Below are 6712 nucleotides of genomic sequence, written 5' to 3' on the forward strand. Positions count from 1 at the left end.
CTTAGTAAATTCTTGGATTCTACAGTCACACACTCACATAAAATCTCCATGCCCCTTGGTCTTTGATTTCAACTCAACAGTCCCCAAACATCTATTTACATCCAATGAAGGTGTTATATCTTTATTTCTAGTTGTCTTACCAACTGTACTATTAAATATTAAATATGACAGAGGGCTTATATCCAAAATATACAAAGAACTCAAGAAGTTAGACTGCAGGGAGACAAATAACCCTATTAAAAATGGAGTTCAGAGCTAAACAAAGAATTCACAGCTGAGGAATGCCGAATGGCTGAGAAACACCTAAAGAAATGTTCAAAATCTTTAGTCATAAGGGAAATGCAAATCAAAACAACCCTGAGATTCCACCTCACACCAGTCAGAATGGCTAAGATCAAAAAACTCTGGCGAGGATGTTGGTGAGGATGTGGAGAAAGACTCCTCCATTGTTGGTGGGACTGCAGACTGGTACAACCATTCTGGAAATCAGTCTGGAGGTTCCTCAGAAAATTGGACATTGAACTACCTGAGGATCCAGCTATACCTCTCTTGTGCATATACTCAAAAGATGCCCCAACATATAAAAAAGACACGTGCTCCACTATGTTCATAGCAGCCTTAGTTATAATAGCCAGAAGCTGGAAAGAACCCAGATGCCCTTCAACAGAGGAATGGATACAGAAAATGTAGTACATCTACACAATGGAATACTTCTCAAAGAAGTCTAGGCTGTCAGGAACCGGATGTAGATCGCTCCTGAGAGACACAGCCAGAATATGGCAAATACATAGGCGAATGCCAGCAGCAAACCACTGAACTGAGAACAGGACCCATGTTGAAGGAATCAGAGAAAGGACTGAAAGACTTTGAAGGGGCTTGAGACCCCATATGAACAACAATGCCAACCAACCAGAGCTCCCAGGGACTAAGTCACTACCCAAAGACTATACATGGACTGACCCTGGGCTCCAACTGCATAGGTAGCAATGAATAGCCTAGTAAGGGCACCAGTGGAAGGGAAAGCCCTTAGTCCTGCCAAGACTGAACCCCCAGTGAATGTGATTGTTGGGGGGAGGGCGGTAATGGGGGGAGGGTGGGGAGGGAAACACCCATATGGAAATGGAGGGGGGAGGGGTTAGGGGGATGTTGGCCTGGAAAACAGGAAAGGGAATAACAATTGAAAAGTAAATAAGAAATACCCAATTTAATAAAGATGGAGAAAAAAATTTAAACATAGCCTATCATAGGAATCCAAATTGGAAAGTATTAAAAATATATCCATAAAACATATCTGTATTGGGGATTTGTAGTTGGGGTGATATACAGGTTGAATAAAAATCACTGAGATAAACTGAATAGGACATGGAATTTTTTCAGAGCTACTGATGGGAAAGTAGCAGGCCTAATTTGTGCAATCCTGGAAAGCTATATATGGGGAACACTAGAACTTTTCAAAACGAAAAATTACGGACATTAAGTAGCCCAGTGGAAACTTTGTGTTTGAGTTTACAGTAGGACGTAACCAAGGCAGTGATCACATATGCACCTACTAGTCAGACTACCAAAGACTCGCAATGGGGCAGTCACTCCTGATCAATAAAAATGATTGCTATGAACTATTTTCTATTCTTGCATCATATTATTTTTCCTCTCAATGACAACTTTGTACCTAGATTTCATAAAAGTCATCTTTTCCTTTTTAGAAATTTGTAATAGCTTTGTTTTTTTTCTAAATTTGACTGTCTCCTCGAATGTCCAGTTTTATACAGGGATTCAATTGTGCTCTAAATTTCCTGAAAAATGTCTTGCCCTGTGATCTCATAAAGGTAGTCTTAAGATTAAAATCTTATAAAGCAATGAAATGATTCCTGTTTTATAATTTCTCTTGAAGAAACTTACCTCTCCTTTTAACTTTAAGAATCATTCCCTCCAATAGATTATAGAAGAGACAATTGTGCCAAATCCTCACCATTTTTTTTTCTGAAATTTGAATCATCTTATTCTTTTAAACCATTTCAAACTTTTTAGATGAATTGGTTTCGGCAGCATTTAATCTACCAAGTAATTTTCTCTTCATGTTCACCGATAGTTTCATGTGTTTCTTCTCCTCCTGCTAACATAGTCTTCCTCTTTCTCTCAGGACTTGTGTGGGATGTAAAAAAAAACACAGTCACAAAACAACTGGTTCAGAAGTCAAGCTGTCACAATTTGAAATGAGGGTTTGGAAGAAAAGTGATAGAAAGATCTGTGGTCACCTGTAATGAGTCCAGTAGATAAAAGCGCTTTTAGCTGATTACATATGCATTAAAATACTCTTTATTTAATTGAGAACTTCAAAAACATTTAAGCAAATGGTTAAATAAATTGCATGGAATTGCACATAGTACATGGGCAATATGTATTTATAATCATGTACTTTAGAATACCTTTATATACATGTTTAGTATATATTTATAGGAATATTATGAAATACACATACTCTGGTGAAGCCAAGAATAAAATGACTAGTATTTATCATATTCCAAAACATCTATGAATCTCAGAAATGTTAAAAGAAAACTATACCATATAAAAGAATGCCTAGACAACTTTCAAGAATATTAAAACTATTATGAGGGGGAGGGGGGCTTATGGACAAGAAACCGGGAAAGGGAATAACATTTGAAATGTAAGTAAAGAAATATATGCAATAAAAAATTAAGAGAAAAGCAATGATCATGTTTCCACTTAGATGTTTTTACTAATATTTAAATCTGTGGTTTATTTTCAATTATACTTTGTATATTATACATACATGATTCCAGATTTATTTTTCTGTGAAAACAGACTAATTCTCCAATAACTCTTTGTTGAAAAAACTGTGTTTTAACATTAAAATCATTTTTGAATTTGTTGAAAAAAAAAAGAACTTCATACTCAATCTCTATGGTCTTCCTCTCATTCTGGAGTCAGGAAATAGCCTTTGTGTAGTTACAATGGAGGTAAATTCTGAAAATGGTATTTTGGCAATGTCAGGAATTTGAACTTAAAGTTTAATTTCCCATAACATTCTCTACAAGAAGAATCTTTTTAGTATCTTAAAGACAGCACTGACTTCTGGATCCTGCATAAAGCCCACAGAGAAAAGAAATGGGTTGCTCCAATTCTAGATCACATTCTTTAAAATCCAAGTCTAGATCACAGTCTAGTTCTAAATCAAGATCAAGATCACATTTTAGAAAGAAAAGATACAGTAGTTCTAGGTCTTGTTCCAAAATATATTCAAGGTCGCATAGTAAAGATATTTATTCTAGAGATTACAGGAATAATAGAAGAATGAGATGACCTTATGGGTACAGAGGAAGGGGTAGAGGGTATTATCAAAGAAAGTATATGCCACCAAGGTGACTATAGACCTGTCTGGAATAGAAGGCACTCTAGGAGTACTAGACAAGGTAGGTCACAGTCAAGGAGTACAATAAGAATATCTGTATTTTTTTCAAAGATCCTGAAGAAGATCTTGCCATTCACACAGATCCTTAGGTCTCCATGATCGTTATCATCTCATTCTTCATCCCTATGTAGCAAATTTTCTGTCTCTAAAAGATGAAGGTCGCAGGAAAAACAGACCAAAAAAACTAAAGGGGAACCCCAAGAAGAGAGTCCTTTGAAAAGCAAATCATAGGAGGAACCAAAGGATACTTTTGAACATTATCCACCTGAATCCATCTGATAAATTTAATAAATCTGCTACATATGGTGATTTTTGGCATGGCCTTTCATCTTATGGTAATAGTTGAAGGTCACCTCATTGTCCTTCACCTATTGCTACCCCACCCAGTCAGAGTTCATCATGCTCAGATGCCCCCATGCTTAGTACAGTTCACTGCCAAAAAATATCCCTTCTCAGCATTCACAGTCCATTCAGCACAGTCCTGAGAGGTCTGGATCCGGTTCTGTTGGGAGTGGGTCTAGTTGACATAGTCCTTCTCAGAATAGTTCCATTCATCACACCCTATCAGGAAGAAGCCCTGCAAAGACAAACACATCACAGAACATTCCAAGAGAGGACTCTAGGGGGAAGTCCTCTTTTTATCCTGATGGAGGAGATCAGGAAACAGCAAAGTCAAGAAATTTTTTTTAAAGGTTCACAGATGAAGAGTCTAAAGTATTCCTGCTTGATAGGGGTAATTCCAGGCTCCAAAGAAGAAAGGGTCAGAGAAAGGCAGGGCAAACAGAGATTGGGACGATCAGGAAGTTCTAGATTACTTTAGAGATAAAGAGTCTGCAAAACTAAAATTCCATGACTCTGAAGGGGATGACACAGAGGAGACAGAGGATTACAGACAGTTTAGAAAATGGGTCCAGGCAGAGCAAGGGAAGAGCTTCGCTACTTCATCTCACTGGAATACTGAGGAGGAAGGACCCAAGAACAAGTCCAAAGTTTCACTAAAAGGTAATAAAATGATGGATTTAGAGAGGAAAATAAAATTATAAACTGAGACTGCACACCTAGTAGAAAGGCCTAGCACTGCAAAAGATAAGCACAAGGACAAAGACAAAGACTCTGACAGAATAACAGTGAAGAAAGAATTGCAGTCACCGGATCAGGTAAAGTCTGAAAAGCTCAAAGAGCTCTTTGATTACAGTCCCCCGCTACACAAGAATCTGGACGCACGAGAAAAGTCCATCTTCAGAGAGGAGAGCCCGCTGAGGATCAAATGATAGCTAGTGATTCTCACCATCCCGAAGTCAAACTCAAAATGGCACGTATTCCTCTGGACAATTCCGATAGACCTACCTCTTTGACTAAAGACGAGCTACTTCCTAACACGTTTTCCATTCTGTCAAGAAAGAGCAAGAATTCCAGTCCATCTTTGACCACATTAAGTTTCCTCAGGCCAGCAAAACCACTTCAGAGTAATTTACACATCACACTGTACCCTTGGTTCATCTTGTGAAAGAGCAATACTTCAAATCACCTGCAGTGACCGTAAACGAGCGGTTCCCTTCATACCAGAAAGCTATTGACGAATACAGTACACGGCAAAAGAGCCCTGAGATGTACGGGAGGGTGGACGTCTCTCCAAGTGCTCTGAGGAAGCATACCCGTTTAGCAGGAGAAGAGATAGTTTTTAAAGAAGAAATTTAAAGGGGAGATAAAAAAAAATTAAGGCCTGATTCAGCTGATCTTGGCATGACATTGACTGTCACCAGAAAGAAAGAAGAGTGGGGAAATTCCAAGGGTTCCAGGGAATCTAGTGGATCAAGAAAGCAAGAAAAAACCACCAACGGATTACAAGGACTAGAAACCTTACAGAGATGACAACAAAAATTAAGGTAGAGAGAAAGACCATTCTCTATCATTGCCCTCTTCAGCTCACCTTCCTCACCCAGTTCTCGAGAAGAAAAAGAGAGTAAGAAAGAAAGAGGAGTTTAAAACTCACCATGAGAGGAAAGACTACTCAGGATTAGCAGACAGCGAAGATACTTTTTCCAAATTAGACACAGAGCAAGAGACTGAGGACTTTCTGCTGGGGCAAATGCTGGTCCAAACAACTCAAATACCACTTCTCAAAAAAGATTGAAGGAGGAGGAATGGGATCCAGAACGCACCCCCCAAAGCAAGAAGTACTTCCTACATGATGACAGACATGCTGGTGTTTGCATGACGACAGACATGCTGGTGTTTGCATGACGACAGACATGCTGGTGTTTGCATGACGACAGACATGCTGGTGTTAGCATGACGACAGACATGCTGGTGTTTGCATGACGACAGACATGCTGGTGTTTGCATGACGACAGACATGCTGGTGTTTGCATGACGACAGACATGCTGGTGTTTGCATGACGACAGACATGCTGGTGTTTACATGATGACAGACATGCTGGTGTTTGCATGACGACAGACATGCTGATGTTTGCATAACGACAGGCATGCTGGTGTCAACATGACGACAGACATGCTGGTGTTTACATGATGACAGACATGCTGGTGTGGATTATTGGGCGAAAGAGGAAGGGGCTGCGGTGGTACTTATAAATATGGCAGCAGACACTTTAATTTCAAGAAATTAGGTAACAGTTCAAAATGGAATCAGGACAAATACCAAGGAGATAGAATTATTGAGGATGAAGAAGAGACCATGGAAAATAACGAGGAGAAGAAAGACAAACAGAAAGGAAGAGGACTCGTCTCAAGATGGCATCAGGGAGCAGAACTCCACACTTACACTTCCTTTTAAAACTGATCATTGCTTTCAAATAAGAATGTAGCATTTTACTTAAAATGTACTGTTTGCAAGTCGTCTATAGAAATTTTGTTTTAAGTTTTCAAACATATATTTCATATATCTTGAAAAATAGTAGACTGAATGTTGAAAATTATACTGAAATGAAGTAGAAAATGTTCAGTTAAAAAAAAAGAACTTCATACTCATTGACTTTAAGTGTTCATTAGATATTTGCATATTTTGCAATCAATTGTCAAAGGAAACATTAAACTTAAAAGGTTCACAAAGTACATTAATCCAAAACCTTAAAAGGGCATGTAACTGTATCTATTTCAAAATCAAATATGTTTAATTTCTTCCCACAGATGACTTGGATGTTTGCTCACTATTGATAAATACAGAGCTCCAATTTCCCAAGTCAATGGTGGGTGGGTATACTGGCCTGTCTATAATCCAAGCACTTGGGAGGTAGAAACAGGCGATCTCTGGAACAATCT

General features: G+C 38.6%; 1 pseudogene; it reads left to right on the top strand.

The window, feature by feature from the left end:
• Positions 1-3129: 3129 nt before the first annotated feature.
• On the top strand, positions 3130-6227 carry LOC116904488 (annotated as a pseudogene).
• Positions 6228-6712: the final 485 nt, after the last annotated feature.

The sequence above is a fragment of the Rattus rattus genome, chromosome 6 (genome assembly GCF_011064425.1).
Source record: "Rattus rattus isolate New Zealand chromosome 6, Rrattus_CSIRO_v1, whole genome shotgun sequence".
Lineage (NCBI taxonomy): Eukaryota > Metazoa > Chordata > Mammalia > Rodentia > Muridae > Rattus > Rattus rattus.